This window comes from Paramisgurnus dabryanus, chromosome 22, assembly GCF_030506205.2.
Source record: "Paramisgurnus dabryanus chromosome 22, PD_genome_1.1, whole genome shotgun sequence".
NCBI lineage: Eukaryota > Metazoa > Chordata > Actinopteri > Cypriniformes > Cobitidae > Paramisgurnus > Paramisgurnus dabryanus.
Window position 1 is genome coordinate 6,656,070 of NC_133358.1, and position 23,288 is coordinate 6,679,357.

Below are 23,288 nucleotides of genomic sequence, written 5' to 3' on the forward strand. Positions count from 1 at the left end.
AAGCAATAGCCGTCATTTCAACGTCTCGTTTCAGTATAGACCCGATATAGCCGGGCTGTGCCTAGCCCACTTCTAGCCCAATTAAACTTTAATTTGGTTACATGTGGTTTTTGACAAAAAATATTTGTGAGATGGATGCTATTTTATCATGTAAGCAAAGTTAACCGCGATTACAAGGTATTTCTTTTCATTTCTTTAAAGTGTTTTATGCATCGTCTGTACGTAGTCATAATTTAGCTCATAAATAGACCGACTACGAATAAACCACGTTTAGCCCAGAAATAACCATGAATTTAATTACATGTTGTTTTGCCAAAATGATTTGTGAGATGTATGATATTTAATCATGTAAACAAAGTTCAAAGCGATTAAGGTATTTTGTTTCATTTCTTTAAAGTGTTTTATACACCGTCTGTACTAGCCACTATTTAGCTTACAAATAGACCGACTACGAATAACCCACGTTTAGCCCAGAAATAACCATTAATTTAATTACATGTGGTTTTTGCCAAAATAACTTGTGAGATGTATGGTATGTCATTGTAAGCAAAGTTAACCAGCGATTACAAGGTTTGTTTAATTTCTTTAAAGTGTTTTATGCACCGTCGTACATAGCCACTATTTAGCTCATAAATAGACCGACTACGAACAAACCATGTTTAGCCCAAAATAACCTTGAATTTAATAAAATTTTGTTTTTGCCAAAATAACTTGCAAGAATTATGATATTTTATCAGGCATGCAAAGACACCAGTGAAATTAAGATGTTTGGTTTTATTTATCTTATCTGAATATCTGCTGTCACGCATAACATTCATTATTTGACCGTATTTCAAAGATAAACAAAATCCAGTTACAACTCCAAACCGCTAGATGGCAGAGTACACAAACACGAGGCCAAATCTCACGAGAAAGATTTCCGCTGTTTGAAAAGCAACAACATCAGCGAGCAGCCACGAGGAAAGCATGTACCACACTCGTTTGGTCTTGTAAGTTTTTTATTATTATTTTATTTTACATGTGTTTAAAATTGATTTACTTTATTTGTTGTTGGAATCGCGACATTCTTGCGGGTAACTTAACAGTATAACGTAGTAAGTAACCCATGTTTTATAAAACCTAAACAGTACAACCTGCAATGTAATAAAATAGTGGAGGTAAATGAGTCTATGTAACGTTACACTGAAGATCAACATGAGTGATTTGTAGGCTGCTTTTTAGTAACAGCAGTAACTTAGCTAAGTTATTACTGTGTTGCTTACAGTAATGTTGTGTAGTGTTGTGCTTTACAATTATGCATGCAGAGATAGATTGTGGGGGAAAGCTATTCCTCCATATGGATTTAACTTACAGGCCTTCAGTCTGTTGGAAAAAGAGTTTTATTGTGTTAGTGAGGGAAAACTTGCAGGTCAGTGGGCATTAACCTTTAAGGTTGGTAAACACTTGTACACTGAAGCATACAATACTGTACAATTACTGACATAGGCATGTGCTATTCAGGTGTCAAAGCTGTGCGAAACTGGAGGGAGAAACTTGAGAGACCGTGCCGGAAGAATGCTGGACAGGTAAATTCTCTAAACATGCAATATTAATCTGACATTGTGGTGTCAACAGTCTTTCATGTGGTTACAAAAAATCAGAAAATATTTCAGTCTGCAACTGTTAACGACATTGTTTTTTGTATTTTAGAGTTCACTAAAATTCATTCATTTCAAAGTTCAACATGAATGGTTGTGGTCCACTGCAGAAGCAAGCATTTGAAAAAACATCACTTCTCAGTTATTAAAGGTAAGTGTGTTTGTATGTAGTTTTTGGCTGAATGGTGTTTCACAAAATAATACTTTTAATATGACATTAGGCTATGTGAGGAGTAATTGACGACAGTCCGGTACTGCCTTAATATTTTCTAAATATTAAAAGCCCCAGATTAAATTACTCTTTGCCGATACAACAGTTTACTCATCCACACAATATTTTTTAGATGTTTTATTTTTAGACATTTGACATGTTTTATGTCAATAAGATTGTATTGTGAATATTTTATGCTTTGCATCTTAAAGGGCAGGGTATTTGATTTTGAAAAATACTAACTTTAGCCTACACGCACCAACCAGAAGCACACTCCTATCTCATTAACCAGTAAGACTGACAAAGTAAATAACATTACCAAAATAACCAACATAAACAACTGTTTTTAATCCGAAATAAATACAGCACGTTTAGAAATTTGAAAAGATAAATATCATTACACTAATTCGTAAACAAACTACATAAGCAACAAGTTTCATTAAAATACAATCTGAATCCATCAAAATAGAATCACACTGCATACCTACCTTTCCAAAAGAAACACTGCAACGACCCTTTCAGACCTGTAGCTGTTTCCATCTTGCAGAAAAGCAGTGAACTTACCAATGTTAATTTGGGTTTTTGCTCTTTGCTCATCCAGATGTTTTTTTTTGTTGTTGTTTCAAAATTTCTTTCGTTTTGTAGCTCCTGTGTCAATTCAGCAGGAAGGTTTATTTGATTCTCCCTATTTTTACAGAGTGTGAACAGGTTGTGAAGTGGCATGCAAAACACGTTCACAGAAGAGGGGCAAATATTTAATGCGTCCAATTATGGGCCGGAATGAGATTCTGGCAGTATGATAACCGTAAGCAAAAATACCACGGTGTTGTGGTATTGCCATTGTGACACTAAAATGTGTTATTTTCAAATGTCTGCATATTAAAACATCAACTTTTCAACTGGACACAATACATTTTATTTTTAAGCAACAAACAACGTTTATGCCAGGTAAAAATAAAGCCTTTAAATGATAATATTCTTTCAATTGTAAATGTAAACATGAATTTAATTACATGATTTAATTCACTTTGTGTAAACACAGTTCATACATTGAAAACGGTATCACAGAAAATTTTTGTGGTTTTTTTAAAACCTTGACTCTGAAAATCTCGGTATACCTTCAAACCGGTAACTGGCCCATGCCCACGTCCAATTATTGCATTCGGTCAGGGTTCAATGATTTGTTGAACGTTTTTTGGTCCTACGCCTTTTACAGGTGACACAAATATATAAAAATACACATTTAGACAACTTAGCATAGTGAGAGCTATCAATATTTGAGGAGACTTTCAACCAGCATAACTAAAAAAAAATCTGGATCAAAATCAGATACCCTGCCTTTAAGCCTCTTTTGCTAGTTCCAAAAATGTCATTAAACACACGCAGAGAAACATGCACTTCTGTTAGTAATGAGAACGGTATGATTACTGTTGTTGACCTGTCAATATTTATATGACTTTTTCAAAAGAGAATGACTATCACATTTAACATAAAGCAGAAATACTTGTCTCATGCATTCTTTTCATATCATATTTGGCAGATGCTGTGTTGAACAACTTCCCAGCAGCAACAGAACTGGAAGTGAAGGATGCAATGGGGGCATTTCAAACAGGCACCAGGGAGCACGGGGGGGGGGGGGGGGGGTCTAGAAATTAGTACAATTAATAAGTTGACGTGAACTGAAGATAGTTTGTTAATGTTTAGATGTTATTTCATTTTTAAAATTGTATTTTGTTATATATGCTTTTATTTTGTTACTCTTTTTATTCTTTTTGTTAAAAGTAGTTTTTCTTCATTTTGTCTTATCTGAATTTCTATTGTATTAACAATATTTTTTGTAATAAATTGCATGATTGCATGTTTATGAGAACCTTTTTTAATGGATTAAAAAGAATTCTTTAGCCATTCTTTTGTTCTTTATTAGACACACACGTGTAGTCGTTTAATAGCCGTCTATTTAACGGCTAGTCTATTCTTGGGCTATGATAGACGTCTACTAGATTTTCACTGACAGCCCAAAATTAGCCTTGTTTTAGCCTAGACCCACATTCACTGTCTATTAGACGTATATATGTAGACGTTTAATAGCCGTCTATTTGATGACTAGTCTATTTCTTGGGCTATGATAGACGTCTACTAGATTTTCACTGACAGCCCAAAATTAGCCTTGTTTTAGCCTAGACGTCAGGGGGGTGTTTAGACGGCTACTAGACGTCTATTAGCCGCAAAATTGCTTGCTGGGTTGTTAGCTGTATATAATGTCATTAGATATGCATTACATTATCAACTCAAATTAACACTTCTGAGCTGAAACACATGTTAATTTATCTTGCAGTTTGTGGAAATAGAGCTAACTTATTTATGATTTACTGTATGTGTTTAGTTACTTTTTTCACCAGTTCTTGACGTTAAAATGGTTTGATAAACCAAAAATGCATTTTGCTATCTGAAGAATGAAAACGTCGTCGGTCCGTGTACTTTTTCGTTCATTCATTATTCTATTTCGGAATGTCAGATGAAATTTAAAAAAGGGTGCATCTTGGTTTTTTGTTTAAAATAAAAAAGCAGAAATGACTGTATTTTGTTTTCCAAATGTATTGTTATCATCAAATAATAGTATTCGAAAAATGGACAACATTTCGGTAAGAATCAGGGTATATTTTACTAATTTGATATCCTATCTGAAATCAAGTAAAGAAAAATTGGAAATCGGCTCGTTTTTTCGTTGTTCCGTTTAGTTTAACAAATGGAAAATGAGATTAGGACTCAATTTTTCATTTTTCATTTGTGGGTTATAAATCAGTTCATGAGTTCTATATTTCATTTAAGCCTCTGGTCGTCGGTAAAACGCCCCCTTCATCTGATTGGCCAAACCGCGCCCTGGCTTTCTTGTGTCAGGCAGGTTAAGAGTCACTCAAGTTCGCGACATGAAGCTGGGCTCACTCATAACTCCCCATGATATTTGATGCAGAAATATATTTCTAAAAACATAATTAATGCTGCTGCGAAGCTTTGCCTTTAATAAATAACACTTGAGAGATCGCAAGCACAGTATACTGACACAGAGTTTGAGATTGTTAAGAGCATTTTATCATTCTTGTTGTAGGTCTACCTTTTCATGTTGATAAATGCAAAAGTAACATTACTTTATTACCCACTGGATGGGAAGTGATTTTACATACTTTAAAATCACTAACAAAAATTACAATGTCTGTAGTATCTCCCACTTGCAGTTTTGATATTTTATAAAATACATGAAAGATATGTGAGCGGAATAAGTGGGCCAGGTAAAATATGTTATTAAGGATTTCATATTTACTTCATAAACCATGCATGCCATCTGTTACCATATAGCAGCACTATTTACAGTATTAATGTAAAGTGAATTTATTTCATACTGAACCATCAATTATCAATGATATACAAAGCAATTGTACACACGTTATTTTATTTAACATTTGTTTGTCAAATATGACAAGTAAAACACATGACATTAATGTACATTCAAAATGACAAACCGCGTAGAAGTTTCAAATACAATGAGCTGAATAAACTCTGACGCGCCGTGTTTGTCTACGCATACAGCCACATTGTGCAGTAATACAATGATCAGAAATTGATTATTTTACACACATTTAGTGGCAAAGTCTTACTAACATTTTGGTGACCTGAATAAATAAAAATAGTCACGATTATTCTAGCAGCTTATGTGCACAAAAACTGTTACTGTACCCAGTTAACATGACAGACTCCGACAGTATTCAGATAAATTAAATTAAAGTTGTTTACACAAGAACACAGACAATATTTTATTAACAAAGTAAATATTGTAAATGTAAATATTCATAAACTCAACACTTACCAGGATTTTTGAGGAGTTTCTAAGGTGTTTCTCGTCTGCAAAATGCGCAGTTTCTTCTGCTGCTGATTAAAAACCTGTGATTTTTTAAATTAATGTAATCTATTTAATTTTTTTGCCTACATTCACTCAAATAATACAATGTAAAAATGTTTCACCAAAATATCAATAAAATCATAGTTAAAGTTAGGAGTGAAAAATACTAGTTGATGTTAAATACAAATAATATTAATTTGAAATGAGCAATTACAGTTTTAAAAACGTAAATATATAAGTGTGATATTCTCAAATCTATTGATTAAAATGTACAAGAAATATGTACAAGGATATCCATTAGAAATAATCTGTTAGTTAAATACTTATTTTATTTGATGAATACACCACAATAATATACATTTTAAACATATCTGTTCAGTTTTAGTCATTTATTTTGGTGTGTCCAACTAAAAAAAATTATTAAGATACTTTTTACAGTGCAAGATTTCAAAGGGAGTCTTTAAAACCGTATAAACACATAGAAAATATTAAATAAATAAATAAAATATTAAATAAATTGTGTCTTTATTAGAATGTTCAGTTGTTTTTTTATCTAGGCCATTTTAATGATAATTTTATTCCTTTAACAAGTGCGGAACAATTAAATAACTAAGATGCATATAGGTGCAGACAGATGCATGTCAGTCAATGCGATAGAAAATTATGTGCAAACATTTTATTTAAATTTCACAAAGATGCAAATAAGCTTGTTTTGAGTATTAAGATATCCTCACAAAAGTGTTTATGAATGCTCATACCCTGTTTGAACTTTATGCTTGATCATTATGTCAAACCCCTTTGTGATTTCTAGATCGGGTACACGCCTTGCTTATATAGCGACCAAAATTACTGCAGAAATATTACAAACATACAAAGCTATTTTTTTTCGTGTAAACGGAGTACACACACGCTCAGTCGGACTTTTTAACTTTATTATTATTATTAATAATTCAGTTGTGACACATGCACACCGAGGTTGGCTATTAAGTGTGATATATTGTAATATTTTACACTTGTACTTGACGTAAAAATCAACATTTTAACATATTTAATGTTAACATTACAATGATTTTTTTACGTCAAATAATTTTCCATCCAGTGGGTAATAGGCTACAGTACCAGTGCCGGCGCCAGCCGAGCGCTGATGAGTCGGCGTCTAAAATACCAGAGGGGGCGATCACATGAATGCATATAATTCCCCCAGCTAGAAAATACATAGTTTTGGTACATTAAGTTTTAAAGTGTTATAAACAAACATCTCTGTAATACAACCACAAAAACTACAGCTATAGTGAGCAACGTACAGAGCTCTGAACAATACAACAACAACAAAAAAACGCATACCTAAGGTCACATATTAGCACAACACTACTCATTAGAAGTTCAGACCCAGAGGTAGAAATACATTTTACGTAATGGTGGGGGGCAGTGTTGGCAAATAGAGTTGATGGTTTTCAGCCCAAAAACGGTCCAAACGCAACATTTTATCAACATTTTGGTTCAATTTGATCATATAACGTAGTTATTTTAACTGCCACAAGTAATGCACCAAGCTAGCGATTAAGCAGCTAGAGAACCACAATAGCAAAATGGCAATAACTCGTTTACATATAAAGCTATGCTGTAGGATAGGCTAATTCAAATTCGTTAGTTATAAATTTAACAATGTCTGTTTTTTATCTATTTACTCCTGATAAACAGGTGTGTGAGAGAGAGAGATCGTACAGGCTTACCTTTAACGTTAAATGCAGAACAATAATAGGCTGTTGGTTGTACGTTGACTTGCAAGGATGCTGAAGAACATGAACATCTGAACTTTTCAAAACTATGTACAGTCTGGCTGAAGTTCATGGTGCCCGAATTGACTTAATGACAGCCGAATATTTGGATCTTTGCACCTGAAATGCTCCGATAATTCATCCACGCCACGGCATTAATTGATGTGTGACAATCCGGAGTCCGGTTTGTAGAACTTCCAATGCTATTTTCCATATATCCATTGCTACAGGGCAGGCCCAGGTCACTCTCACACTCCTGTCTGTAAATTTTTATATAATTTCCCACTTCGACATCTTGATTTCCCTCTGAGACTCAGAACGCGGGCTCATTGTCGGCGTGCCTCAAGCCGTCAACACAAATTTGTTCAACTTCAGACGCGGCTGCAAGAACCAACAACCACATGACGTCAAAGTACCGCGAGAACGATTCGAGAAATCATACTAAGTGTCGTTTCGTCTCGCTCTCGCGGCATTTTGACGTCTTCGCCTGATGAATTCGAACAAGCCTAGGCTATACATGAGTGGGCGTGTGTCACGGTAGAATACATGCACACTTGTTTTTTTGTTTTGTTAAATAATTAGACTTTAAAATTCCCTTTAGGAAGACAATACACAAGGCAAACGTGATTTTTAAATAGCGCATTTTATCATTAAAATCCCATTCAACATTAAAGGTGATCTGAGGGGGCGGGATAGTGCCAGTGCCCTGTACAGTACGTTTTACTTTTGCATTTATCACTGGGATACGGAAAGAGCTACAACAAAAATGATACTCACAAAAATAAAAAATATACAATCTCAAACTCTGTGTCAGTATACTGATCTCTCAAGTGTTGTTTATTAGAGGCAAAGCTTCGCAGCAGCATTATGTGTTCCGAAATATATTTCTGCATCAAATATCATGGAGAGTTCCTTGAGGTAGCCTACTCTTTTTCTGCCTGACACAAGAAAGCCAGGGCGCGGTTTAGCCAATCAGATGGAGGGGGCGTTTTAGCGACGACCAGAGGCTTAAATGAAATATAGAACTCATGAACTGATTTGTTAAACTATAAAAAAAAAACGAGCCGATTTCGAATTTCTCTTTACTTGATTTCAGATAGGATATCAAATTAGTAAAACATACCCTGATTCTTACCGAAATGTCGTCCATTTTTTAATACTATTATTTAACAACACATCCTCATCCCATTGCGTCAATATTTGACGCCACTTGACCATGCGTCAATATGTTACGCGGAGGGTATACCCTTCGCGTCATTTTTTGACGAACTGGGGACTTCAATACTATTAGGTACGCGAAATTAAACAGTTGTCGCCTGACATTGGGGTTAGGGATAGGTTTGGGTAGGGATGTCATTATGTAAATCTAACCCTAAACCGACGCGAAAATGGTAAGAAAATGGTACGAAAATAGGAAAGAGAATGCAACGGACTCAATAGTATTGAAGTCCCCAGTTCGTCAAAAAATGACGCGAAGGGTATACCCTCCGCGTAACATATTGACGCATGGTCAAATACATTTGAAAAACAAAAAACAGCCATTTCTGCTTTTTTATTTTAAACAAAAAACCAAGCTGCACCCTTTTTTAAATTTCATCTGTCATTCCGAAATAGAATAATGAATGAACGAAAAAGTACACGGACCGGGGGTCAGAAACGCTCCCAACATCTCCAAACCCCAGTACAGTAATGTGCTGTTAACCTCCGCGGTGTAAATGTATTTTTCAGCCTCGTGATTGTGACAGCCTCGACATTATTAGTAGATTTCTAGATTCATCTTGGTACTATAACTTCATATAATAGGTAACATTAAGTGCAACAATGCGTAATTTTGTATAAACATATTTTAAAATTGTATATGTGCAATAAAAATAAAAAGTTGAAAATAAACAAAAGGTGTAGATTACAGTATTATTGCTTTGGCAGCGTTGAACATTAAAATCAATCACGTGATTCTTGTTTATGTAATTTTAATTGTTTATATACTTTATGGATTTAAAATAATAAAATAATCATTAGACAGAACATAATTCATTAAACAGAACCTAAATAAACAAAAATGTCATTTCAGATATAAATATAGCCTACTGCAAATACGTAATTATTCCGATTTAATTAATTGATATTACTATTTTATGTAGAAGTTAGTCAACATAATAATTTGACAGTTTTCACATGAATGCAGAGGGCTCAGATTTTTAGAAATGTAAGTGGGAGTTCCAAGAAAAGACTGAACGCTCTGTAATATTTATTTTAATGTTTTCACAAATTTCTGTGAGCTGTGCACACTGGGCCCATTTAAAAATTGGTGCATGGTGGCGCCCCTGAGCGCTTATAACACTATTTTAGTATTTGTAAGATAGGTGTTAAAAACAAACTGGTAGCGTGTATAATGTCATTATGGTGGCACTTAGTACAGTATGTAGGGGAAAACTTCCATTGCAAATTTCTGTTTAACTTTAACAGAACAACTCTTTCACTTTAAAAACGAGCGTAATTTCATATCTACTCACACGTTGCAGTGTCCACGCTGATGAGAGCGCATTTATTATTTTGTCTACGATTACAATTTTACAAGTACTTCCACAAAAGCACCAGGGTTGAAAAACACTGGTCTATAGGCTGTATGAAACATCAAGCTCAGACGACTAATCATAATAGAGCTTAGTTAACATGGCGGACGCTGCCTCACGAGGGCTGGCTGTATCATCTGCTTCTGTATTTAAACGTTCTCGTCTGAAACCTGAGATATACAATACTGTTGACGGGAAAGTTATTGTTGAGGATGAATTCCTTAATTTTCTTGCTGTCAAAATTAAGACTCTGAGTCAGGATGAAATTGTCCTGTTGGCTGCAAAAACGTTTGACTCTGATTGGATTGAGGCCTCAAAGAAGGTATTGTTTGAACTGTGTCCTACAACACAACGGAATGTTTCTCATAATTAAAGGGCCACAGAAAGACATCAATAACATAAAAAGCTGTCTTAAAGTGATAAATGAATGTGGCGAAGACATTCCTAGATTTGTTTCCCATTTCTTGGATGAGTTACCTCCAGTGTCCTTCGATAGCATTGATGTCTCAAGTTTGCTTGGAAGAGTGGAGCAGCTGAGTGTTGAGCTTTGTACTATGAAACACGCAATGCAACTACATGTTAACGCGGATGAAGATCTACGAGCTATCACAGTGGATATTAATCGGAGAGTGAGTGTTTTGGAGCAAGCGACGGATGGGATGCAGGTTGCCAGCATGGAGGGCTCTGCAAAGCCCGTTAGTGCTAATGCTGCGCGGACAGAGGGTACGGCACTCGGAGCTGCGTCAGTTGAAACTTTTGAAATGGACATAAGCGGTGAAGGAGTTTTGATGGCGAGGTCATTATCGTTGAGTGCTGATAGAGTGGAAAATCATGTGTCAATGGAGGGAGCCACCGGATTAACATCTTCCTTGGATTCCCCGAAGTGGAGTCGCGTCGTAAAAAAGGGTCGTCGACAAGGCTTTGTGAATGCTGATTTTAAAACAAGATCGTCTAATGATACCAGCATGCAGAAAAAGAAGTCCGGTAATGTTAAGTCTGTTGTTGGCACTGGAGCTGTGGGCAACATCCGAATGATTAAAACCAAACTGGTGAGTGTTTTTGCCTCCAAGTTTACACCTGACTTCAGGGCAGGACTTAACAGGGTGGAGGCCCCTGGGCTTGAATAAATTTTGGGCCCTACACTATCAGAACAAAAGCTGTCACTGGGACGGTACCCTTTAAATGGTTCGTAATATTGACCATTTAGGTACAGATATAGGCACATTTGTACCCATTATATGCACTCTTTAGGTACAAAGGTGTACTACTTGAAAGGGTACCACCCCAGTGACAGCTTGTGTAAATTATCTTCTGAGAGTGCGCACATACAGTAAACAACCTAAAATAAAGAATATATCATAGAACTATATTTTAGGGAAGTTTCCCGACATGGTTTAGATTAATCCAGCACTAGGCTTATTGCTAGGTTATATTAGGGCATTCAAGTAGTTTTTACAAACAAACCTTACAAAAAACATGATTGGTGTGCGTCAAACATGCATTTTAGTCTGGGACTAGGATAAGACCTGTCTAGGAAACTGCCCCTATGTCTCTATAGCAGAACATAAACCCAGTCTAAAATTAAATCATGTATTTTTAGGGATGTTACAAATCCAGATTAATCATGCACATTAAAAAATACCCCATAACAACATTTAAAATCATTGTGTAAGAAAATAATGATATGTCTTGATAAACATTCACCTTATTACAAACCATATAATGTTATAAACATAATCAACAAGTGTACTTTGTGCATATAGCCTAAGTGGTGCAGTGTTTAAGAATGAAAAACAAAAGATTTTAGGATGTAATTTAATAATTATGACAAGAGCATCATGTAATATTAGACACCAAAAACCAAAGTGGAGAAGATGATCATTAATTAATTTTTGCGTCTGATCTGAACGTAATACATTAAAACGTTGAACGTAGATATAAAAATGAACACTTTTCAGAAGTTTAAGCTGTGATTCTGTTAGCAAACATGCTGAAAGAGAAACTACAGGAAAGTTAGGCTAGCTAGTGGATTATATCAAAAACCATCAGGACATCAACATGGCCATTTAGTGAATCCTCACCTCCAGATGAAGTAATAAGCTGGACTGATGATATAAATGTTGACATAATCATGTGCGTTGTTAACTCTCCGGATTTTGTTATGTTTCGTAGCTCTGCTCCACTCGTTTATTTCTCCACAGGCACTGTTTGTATGGCAAGCCGTTTTAACTTTTATTCATTGTGTTCTTGATATCAACAATTCAATTTTCACTAGTTAAAATTGTAATTCTTGATATCAGATATTACATTTCTACTAGTATCAATGGCAATTCTTGATATCAGCAATTACATTTCCACTAGTAACAATGTTAATTGTTGATATCAGCAATTTAATTCTTGATATCAACAATTACATTTCCACTAGTAACAATGTATATTCTTGATATCAACAATTCGATTCTTGATATCAAGAATTCAATTCTTGATATCAACAATCGAGTTCTTGATATCAAGAATTCAATTGTTACTAGTTAAAATGTTAATTCTTGATATCAATAATTCGATTTTCACTAGTGACAATTTTAATTTCTGATATCATGAATGGGATTGTTACTAGTAAGAAAGCCATTTTAGATATCTGAAATGATATTGATATCAGAAATACAATTTCAGATAACAGAAATTAACATTGTTACTAGTGACAATCGAATTATTGATATCAAGAATTAACATTTTAACTAGTAACAATTGAATTCTTGATATCAAGAACTCGATTGTTGATATCAATAATTTAATTCTTGATATCAAGAATTTAATTATTGATATCAACAATTAACATTGTTACTAGTGGAAATGTAATTCTTAATATCAAGAATTGAATTTGAATGGCAGCCTATGGTGATATTTCACTTGTGAAAATACAATTACATATATCAAGAATTTAATTGTTGATATCAAGAATTGAATTGTTGATATGAAGAATTAAATTGTTGATATGAAGAATTACCATTGTTACTAGTGGAAATGTAATTGTTGATACCAAGAATTGCCATTGTTACTAGTAGAAATGTAATTTCTGATGTCAATAATGAAAATTTTAACTAGTGAAAATTGAATTGTTGATATCAAGAACTCAACGAATAAAAGTTAAAATGGCTTGCCATACTGTTTGGTGTCGTGTGAGCTGCAGACTGCGAGCAGATTGGATTTCATTTGGCGCTACGCAGACCGCTTGGTGATGTCAAAGTACCGCGAGAGCAAATAGAAAGCAGACTTCTCTGTGTGATTTCTCGAATTGCTCTCGCGGTACTCTGATTTCATTCTTTTGGCTGTTGTGGAACCACATGAATACACCCGTCTGCTTTACAGTCACTTTTGCGATTTGATTTCATATGATGATCGGATCGCGCAGTGCCGCATGAAGTCACATGCACCAAATACCAAATAGCCGACTGTATATGAGGTTAAACCCGCCAAAGTAGCAAGTGAAGCGTGCGAATGGTGAGTGATTCAGATGTCAATTTATGAATGAAAGTGTCAAAGGTTTGTCACACACTGTTAAGTATTTTCACGCTTTTTTAAATGGGTATATGGAAATCCTTGACCATTAGTGGGTAAATTGCGTATAACGGCGTATCACGTTAGATTACTAACAAACAAGAAAAAACAGAGTTACAAGACCACAGCCTAGTCTAGTAATCTTTTTCATACTGAGCGCTTCATTTTCGCGTTGCTCTTTCTCATTATCTGTAAAGCTCATTCATGACTCCCATTTCGCGTATTCGCTATTGTACTTGCATTCAGGGCCGGAGTGGGACTCATTTTCAGCACTGGAGTTTCATGCCTTAGACCGGCCCACTTAAGTTCACGACTGACTATTAAAATAATATCTTTAAACCCTCAGTAGTATAAGTCTGCAGTAGTGCACTGTTCTCTGCAGCCTTGCAATTCACTGTATTTTTCAAATAATTTCATATTCCGTGCAAATGCAATAAACAATTATATTTTTTGCCATAATCATGCATCCCTACCATAAGACCATAATATTACTAAAGTAAACTTATTCAAAAACTAAAGGAAACAAATGTGTTTGTGTTTTCCTCTATATTTCTATTTCTAAAAAATGGTGAGTCTTGAGATTAACTGTTGGGTTGATAACGTTTGGAAACCCCTGATATACAATACACAAGCAAGATTTATCAAGTATGCATTGGAAACAAATGGAAAAAATCTGTCTTATTTTTTTAGTACTTAGATCATGTCTATTGCTAAATAACGTAGGCTAAGGTACATTGGCCCCTTATTTATCAAAAGTGCGTACACCAAATTTCCAGCGTACACCTTGCGTACACCCAAAACCACGGTGACTTTGAGATTTATCAATATGGACGTTGGCGTACGGCACGCTCAAATCCTACGCCAGCTCAGGAGGTGGTGTACGCACATTTTGAGTTAGTGCAGAAATGCGCAAAAACTTCCTAACACCACAAAACGTACTGACAAACTAAAATATATGATATATTATGACCCACTGTAAAAAACATAGTAATTATAAACTTCAGTGTTTATTTTTATGCAACAATGTTCAATGTTTAATTTTTGAGACTTTACCAAAGCATTTGATTTGTATGCATATGTATTCCTTCAGTTGAGAGCCTGTGCGCTTTACCTGATGTTTCAGAGCGAGCATGTGAACGGAGCTTAGTGGGAGCGGAGCTTTGAGCGGTGCGGTAATATTACCATCAAAGCGCCTTTCCGAAAATTCCGCTCCCTCAGCACCGCTCGTTGAACCCAGAACGCCCTTTGATAATTTGCTAGTTCGATAATCTGTAAAAACGTCTAGCAATAAGTTATGGAATTCAAGCCTTATACATAAATGTAAAGTAAAAATCAAAGTTAAGATTGAGCAGGAAGAAAAAATTGAAAGGGACTGCGGAGAGACTGTAAAGAGTTAGCAAATATTCTTCCTGGAATCTGAAGCGGCACATTGCAAGAAAGCACAAGGATGTGCTACGAAAACATGGTAATGCAATAAAAGGTAAGCTAGTTACGTACCATTCGATGATAAATAAATACAGATGAGGTAAGGTAAAATGCTTGTGTTGAATGGAGCCGTAAATCCGATCATGATGGACAAAATTATGGCCACGAATAATTTTTTATGCTATGGACACTTCTTTTTCTTATTTAGTCTAAAGTATGGCCATAAATTTAGAATTTGTTCCCAATATTCAACAGTTTGTTCCTTGGAATTAATTATTATAATATTTAGAATATTTCGTAATTACTATTACAATTATTATTACTTCAAATTATGAATTAGCTTAGCTAAAACATGTGGATGTCTTGGAAACAAATTGTTAATTTGAATTATATCCGGAGCTCCGTATCAAACTGGATCTAAGATACAGCTAACAAACAACTGTATGTAAATACAGAACAACACACTACAAAAGTTACTACATCATTTTAAAATATTATATAAAAAAAATTAACTGAACCATTAAGCAGACATAGAATTTAGATGTAGGCAACAGTAAATAATAATAAGAATAAATAATTATTCTTCTAAATATCAATTAATAATAAAAATAATAATAAGAATATTACAAATTGTCATCCAATTATTAATGTGTCTTTAATCCCACTCTTTAAACTGCCAAATAAAACAATTTTGTTTCTTTTCACTTCCCCGGATTCTCTTCTTTGCCGTCTTTCGTGTGTCAATGGCGTAAAATGAGGGCGTGGGGGAGGCGGAGACTTGAATTTATATGGGCTTGTTATTCTAATGACGCTCGTTTTCGGCCGCGGCATTTATGAAGGGCAGATATTGCGTACACCTGAATATCAACGGTACACAGCAAAATCACTGGTGTTAAAATAACACCCAGGGTGTCAAATTTAACACTGGAAAAGTGTGTATATGTGTCCACACTACACTGTGTTAATTTAGTCAAAAGTGTAGTGTTAATTTAACAACACTCATTATATGTTAATTTAACACTCAATATTGTTAAATTTTACACTTTATTCACACTATTCATTGTTGTTTCCACACTACACTGGTGTTGGCACAGAAATACAGTGTTAAAAATTAACACTCCTAATTTAAGGTCAACACCAGTGTAATGTCAATTCAACAATGTTAAGTGTTAAAATACGGATTAATAGCCACTTTTGTTAATAATGGGTTGTTTCTATAAAAGACAAATGACAAGAAATATTGCAAAACCTCTTTTTATTAAAGTACATCACATTTAATATTTACATTGATACACACAACACTTTGCATTTAACACTGCTTATTTAAATACCTCAGCTTCAATTAGAAACAAAATACAGTATGGAATAATGAAAGTTATCTTATACCACAGCGCAGTGACATGAAAACCACTTATTATAAGGTCTTTAATATATCAAATGAGAGATTTAAAAAAATTAGCCACCCTACTCAAAACTTGAACATTAAAATACACTGCAATTACCTTACTGGCAGGCAGAAATGCTTATCCTTCACAATACTAAAGATTTTTCCATAACAAAACAGACATTTAAATTCAAAAGACGTTTCATTTTTCTTAAATACGTTCCAACCTGGTATTTAGTTCTGTAGTTGGTTGTTTTACTCATGATGTAGTGGAAGGCTGCATCAGTGGTCTTCATCATGGAATGGCTTTTTGGTCCAGAATGATGCAAAAATTCTGGATGCAACTTCTGTTCCCAACGCAGTGCAGGCAGGGCTGTGCTGATTCATCCACCTCAAAGCATGGATTGATGCTCATCACCTAAGTGTTTTAAAAGAGTGTATTTGATGAATGTATTTGATGTGTATTTATGAACTTGTATGCATTTACATGGGGTGAACAATGCAAGCAAACTAACTGCTGAATAAATAACTAGAACAAAATACTAAAAAAAAAAAACTTACATAGCACAATCAGTAGCTTCAGTTGCACATTGACCCTCTTTCTTCTTTCTTCCTTTCACAAATGAAAGGCAAGAGGTGAATGAGCCAGGGAAGAGCTGCCACATAACTGTCCCGTCCTAGCAAAACAGAATTTAAACACCATGAGTATACAGTTAAACTTTAAAACCGTAAAAGTAGCAAACCCATGTACACTTACCATATTTAAACTCCTTTAGACAGAGGGTCATCCATATTGTTGTATGTTGGCTATTTTGCAATACATCACCTCAGCATATTTCTGCAGATTTTCAAAGACAAAAAGAGTCAAGAAAATACCAAAAAGGGTGCAGTTTTAACCGTTATTTGAATCAAAATCATCTCAGTATAATAAATCATGTTAGAGACAGTGTACAGTACAAATGTACTGTGTGTACTCACATAACTAGTTGGTAAGCTCTTATCCTCCAAACTGGGTTAAGGAATAACAGTTCCAGAATTCATGGGTATGCCGTATTCAAATATAGTCTGGTAGGGTCCTATCACAAAAAATGACAATAAAGACTCTGAAAACTCAACATTCTTTTTATATTAAAAACAGCACTCAAGACAATATGAATCTTCATTTATACATTTTCAAAATAGTAATCAATTTGATTGCTATTTAATATGACATCAATAGCAAAACGATGTATGAGAAGATAATATATTTTTATTAAAGTTGGCAGCAGGTCATGTGAGTTTCTTTCCAGATTATTAATAATAATAATAATAATAATAATAATAATAATAATAAGTACAAAACTACATATACTAAAAAGATTGGTTAACTGTTCAGTTATGTCAAATAAAATGATTTATATGTATAAATATATAAACTTACCTTCTGTAATGAATTTATATAAGTATTAGCAGTTGTTTCTCATTGGAAGTCATCCATGTCAGGTCTTCTTTAATAAACTGCCCTAAAAACAGCATTTCTTCTGAATGATTTGAAGCACTCAGTGTGAACTTTCACCAAACTAGCATCTATAATGACAGAAAAACAAATGTTCGCCATACACGTTTTACACTTTCGTATGTATTTGCCATTTGCATCTGTCTGACATCTAGCGCCACGAAAAGCTTACAACACACAATGCATCCAATCTGTGCATACAAATGATGATATATTGTGAGGTTTTGGTCAAATTAATTGTTGGTTTGGCGATATTTCCCCTGTTTGCATACATCTTAGAAAAACACATGACGATGCGGTTGCGGTTTTCTCCGTGTTTTTCAGTAATTTGAATAATTAACCGATATCCGTGCACTCACGTGCATGTAAACGACCTCGTTAACTCACGGTATCTAGCCTATATGATTACCTCATAACGAGCATCATATGGTGAATAAACGAGCTTTCATTTAACTTAATTTCATACCTTCAATTTGGAGTGCATGTCGCGTTTTATCATGGTTCAATTCTTTCGTTCATATCTCCTGTTAATATATCCTTCTTGGTTTTAAACTTTTAGCTAGCAGTTTAACTTTATACTAAACTAACAAGGGAACAACGTAACACAAGGTAGCTCTGATTAAACTGAACCAAATAACGAACAAAGGGAAAATAAAATGGGAAAAATATCTTATTTAGGTTTTTTGGCATATGGCTGCGTAGAGTCAGACAGAGAAATAACAGTTTAATTTAGCTAAACCATGTGAATATTATGAGACTGATTTACCTGATCTCTTCAGTCCTCCTGTGAAAGAAAATGGCGGTAAAATCCCTGACAGGAAATGTTTAGTGGAGGCGTGGCTTGATTTACACCGCTCAGAGTGAAATCTGATAACACCCTTGTTTAACACTGACACTGTCGTGAATATAACACTGGCCTAGCAATGGCAGTGTTATTTTATTACCAGATAGTGTTAAAACAGTATCAACACTGTGTATTTAACACCATCCCTGAAAATTTAACACTGGTGATTTTGCTGTGTACGCACAGTTTCATAAATCAGGCGGTGAGAGGAGTGTAAGCATAATCTTACGCCAACATATACGCCCGTTTCTACGCAAGAATGATAAATGAGGGCCATTGTGTTAAAAAAAAAGAAAACATAATGGATATACTTTTGAAACGACTTTTTTCAAATAAACTAATGAGTTTTGCATCAAATAGATTTTTGTTCCTTGCAATAAACGATGAATAATGACTATTCATAGAGAGTTTATCTATGACTTGGATAAAAAAATACGTTTTGTAAATTCTTTTCCTTTTAGAGACCAGCCCGTTTGTTAAAAGACGCGCTCAAGTTTATTTAAAATATAGACGCGCGGCCGGCAAGCGCACTCAATATAGACGTGTCTGAAACAAAACTCGTGTTCAAGTAAGCGCTTTGAAAACCAGAAGACAGCGGCACGTCCTGCGTTTCCCATGCGTTTTAGATGTCAATGAACCCTAATGCAAGAATTCTTCCAATAAGTGGTCGGTACTCGGGACACAATCAACTTGTGCAAAAAGCGGCGGGGACATCTCTCACCCGCAAATACGCGTCATCCCGGTGGCATGACAACACCGGCCCTCGTGGCCAAAAAAACAGACCGGCCCACCGGGAATCCTCCCGGTTCTCCCTATGGCCAATCCGGGCCTGCTTGCATTTATGGTTTTCAAAAGCGGTAAACTCAGCGCATCATATTCAGCACCAAGATGACTGACATATATATATATTAACGAATTAAATGCAGCACCAAACAATTCCGCACCAACCAATAGGCTGTAAAATAAAAAATGAAAACGACTGAACAAATCAAACGAACGCAAGCAAGCAAGCACGGAGGCCCCTATTGGCCGAGGCCCCTATTGGCCGAGGCCCCTGGGCTCAAGCCCAATGGTAAGCCCGGCCATGTCTGACTTAGATGCCTTGACTTTGTCTGAGTACCTGAAACAAAAACTTGGACGCGATGTTGCTTGTCAGAAAATTGAAACAATACAAAGCAGATACAGTTCATTTAAACTATCTGCTGAATGTAATGAAGTCAGTGAAATGTACTGTATGACCCACATCTCTGGCCCGAAGGGGCTTTTGTAAGACGCTATTATGAACCACGTAGGGTGGGAATCAATGGGTCAAATACTGCTCCAGTCGCTGGGGAAAGTGTGCGTCCTCGGGTAGGATAAACAATTGTGTACCTCTCATGGACATTCGGGTTGTGTCATATAACTGTCGTGGCCTTCGTGTGGGCCAGGATGATGGGGACAAAGCCCGCCGTGTGGTTGTGGACAGTCTGTTAGAGAACTGTGATATTTTATGTCTGCAAGAGACTTTCTTACCAATGCAAGATTTAGATAAATTAAATTCTATTCATGATCATTTTCATGGTGCTGGTGAATCCACAGTGGATCTTTGTATGGATTTAATTAAAGGTAGGATATCTGGGGGTGTAGCCATACTATGGAATAAAAAGCTAGATCCACTGGTTAAGGTAATTCGATTGGATGTTAATTGGTGTATTGCAATACAGATAACTTATCAAGATAAGAATTGTATTATTCTAAATGTGTACACACCTTACGAAAGTCATCATAATGAAGATGAGTATTTAAATAGATTAGCTTTTATCAGTTCTTTTATAGAAAGTTCTACTGTTTCTAGTGTGTATGTCATTGGGGATATGAATGCAGATATTTCAGATAAAAAGTCTATATTTTCCAGTCATATTGCTCAGTTTTGTCATGATAATAATCTTATTCTGTCAACAGAAGTGTGTTTGCCTGTAGATAGTTATACCTATGTTAGTGAGGCTTGGAACACAACATCATGGTTGGACCATTGTATTAGCACAGCAGATGCACATGCATCGCTGAGTGGTATGAGTATTCTGTATGGTATAGTAACAACTGATCACATACCTGTGTCCATTGTGATAAATGCGGAGTTACTTGTTGCAATGTCTAATAATGATAATAATGTCAATATAGCAAAAATTGATTGGTCTGCACTTACAGAGGAGGATCTTTCGGTTTATTATGTAAACACAGATAGATGTCTGGGTAATATTAACTTGCCTAGGGATGCAATCATGTGTAGTGATGTCAACTGTAAAGATCCAAGTCATCAGAGGGATATTTGCTCAATGTATAATGATATTGTTAATGCCTTGCATGGTTGTAGTAAGCCCTTTTTTAAATTGAAAGGTATACCAAATAAGCCTAGGCCTGGCTGGAGTAAATATGTATCTGAATATCAGGATGAAGCCAGAGAAGCTTTTAAATTATGGGATATAGCAGGAAGACCCAGGCAGGGGCCTGAGCTTGAGTATAAAAAATCTACAAATGCAAGATACAAGTACGCTATTCGCTTTATTGATGAAAATGAGCAATCATTGAGGGCTGATTCTATGGCTATGAAGCTATTAAATCAAAATACCACAGATTTCTGGAAAGATGTCAGAACAATTAATAGATGCAGAGTATCTCTTCCTTGTGCCTTGGATGGAGTTTCGGGGGCAGATAATATTGCAGAATTATGGAGACAGCATTATTGTAGTCTTTTTAATTGCATCCAAAATGAATTATATAATGTGGATGATATTCAACCTAATGATTCAATGGTGATTATGTCACGTGAGGTGGAACATGCTATGAGTAAATTGCCTCAAAATAAAGCTAGTGGACTAGATAATATTTCTGCTGAACATCTAAAATATGGAAGTAAGAGGATAGCCCCTTTACTAGCTGTCTGTTTTACTGGCCTTTTGATTCATGGCGTGTTAGCAGAGTCAATGTTGTCTGTTCTGTTAGTCCCAGTTATTAAGAACAAAGCTGGTATGGTAGGCAACTTAGATAATTATAGACCCATAGCTCTAGCAAGTATCCTGTCTAAAGTGTTGGAAAAAATCTTGCTGGATAGGTTAAATGTGATTATTGAATCTAAAGACAACCAGTTTGGATTTAAGGCTTAACATGGTACTGATCTCTGCATTTATGCATTAAAGGAAATTGTAAATAAGTATAGAAATAAAAACTCATCAGTTTTTATGTGCTTTATTGATGCATCCAAGGCCTTCGATCGGGTCAACCATGCAAAGTTATATTTAAAAATGAAACAAAGAGGGGTGCCAGAATATATTGTGAGAATCCTGGCTTATTGGTATGCCCATCAGATGATGCAAGTCAAATGGTGCAATAAAGTCTCTGCCCCTTTTGGGGTTAGTAATGGTGTGAGACAAGGGGGGATTTTGTCCCCAATTTTATTCAATCTTTACATGGATGATCTATCAGAATGTTTGAATGCCTATAAAACTGGGTGTATGATTGGGAATATGTGTGTGAATCATATTATGTATGCAGATGATCTTGTGGTGTTTAGTCCTAGCAGTGCTGGTCTTCAACAGCTTTTAAATATGTGTTCTGAGTATGGTCTTAAACATGATATTTTATATAATCCTGATAAGAGTGTGGTTATGATCTGTAGAACTAAGGAGGATAAAAGTATAACATTTCCAGTCTTTAAGCTGTCTAATAAGAGTCTTACTGTATCTGTGAAAGTAAAATACCTTGGTCATTTTATCACAGAACATATGACAGATGATGAGGATATAGAAAGACAACGGCGTATGATGTATATGCAGGCGAATACACTTTTACGTAAGTTTAGTTTCTGTTCAGATGAGGTGAAGGTGTCTCTTTTTAAAGCATTTTGCACTACACTCTATACTGCTCACCTGTGGTTTAACTACAGAACATCAAGTTTACAGAAGCTGCAGGTAGCGTATAATGATGCTATGAGAATCTTACTTAAGAAACCTAGATGGCATAGTGCAAGTGAAATGTTTGTGAGTGTTAGAGTAATTACTTTTAAAGCACTGCTACGAAATCTCATCTATAGATTTATCTGCCGGCTAAATTATTCTGATAATGAGATTATTGTGGGTCTATCTAATATAAGTGTGAGTACTACACAACACATCCTCATCCCATGGCGTCAATATTTGACGCCACTTGACCATGCGTCAATATGTTACGCGGAGGGTATACCCTTCGCGTCATTTTTTGACGAACTGGGGACTTCAATACTATTGAGTCCGTTGCATTCTCTTTCCTATTTTCGTACCATTTTCTTACCATTTTCGCGTCGGTTTAGGGTTAGATTTACATAATGACATCCCTACCCAAACCTATCCCTAACCCCAATGTCAGGCGACAACTGTTTAATTTCGCGTACTAGTATTGAAGTCCCCAGTTCGTCAAAAAATGACGCGAAGGGTATACCCTCCGCGTAACATATTGACGCATGGTCAAGTGGCG

General features: G+C 35.4%; 2 long non-coding RNA genes across 3 annotated transcripts; one reads left to right on the plus strand and one right to left on the minus strand.

Moving 5' to 3' along the window:
* On the plus strand, positions 1 to 4,089 carry LOC135752621 (uncharacterized). The gene is made up of 4 exons (XR_010533188.2): positions 1 to 989; positions 1,501 to 1,565; positions 1,690 to 1,788; positions 3,389 to 4,089. It is a non-coding gene; the product is annotated as an uncharacterized lncRNA (long non-coding RNA).
* An 11,893-nt stretch (positions 4,090 to 15,982) lies between these two features.
* LOC135745794 (uncharacterized) lies at positions 15,983 to 18,974 on the minus strand. Of its 2 annotated transcripts, XR_010531336.2 has the most exons (6): positions 18,723 to 18,974; positions 17,882 to 18,027; positions 17,440 to 17,537; positions 17,219 to 17,299; positions 17,023 to 17,138; positions 15,983 to 16,879 (listed from the first exon to the last, which is right to left on the minus strand). It is a non-coding gene; the product is annotated as an uncharacterized lncRNA (long non-coding RNA). The 2 variants fall into 2 exon arrangements; XR_012335685.1 differs by having other exon boundaries at positions 17,882 to 18,974.
* Positions 18,975 to 23,288: the final 4,314 nt, after the last annotated feature.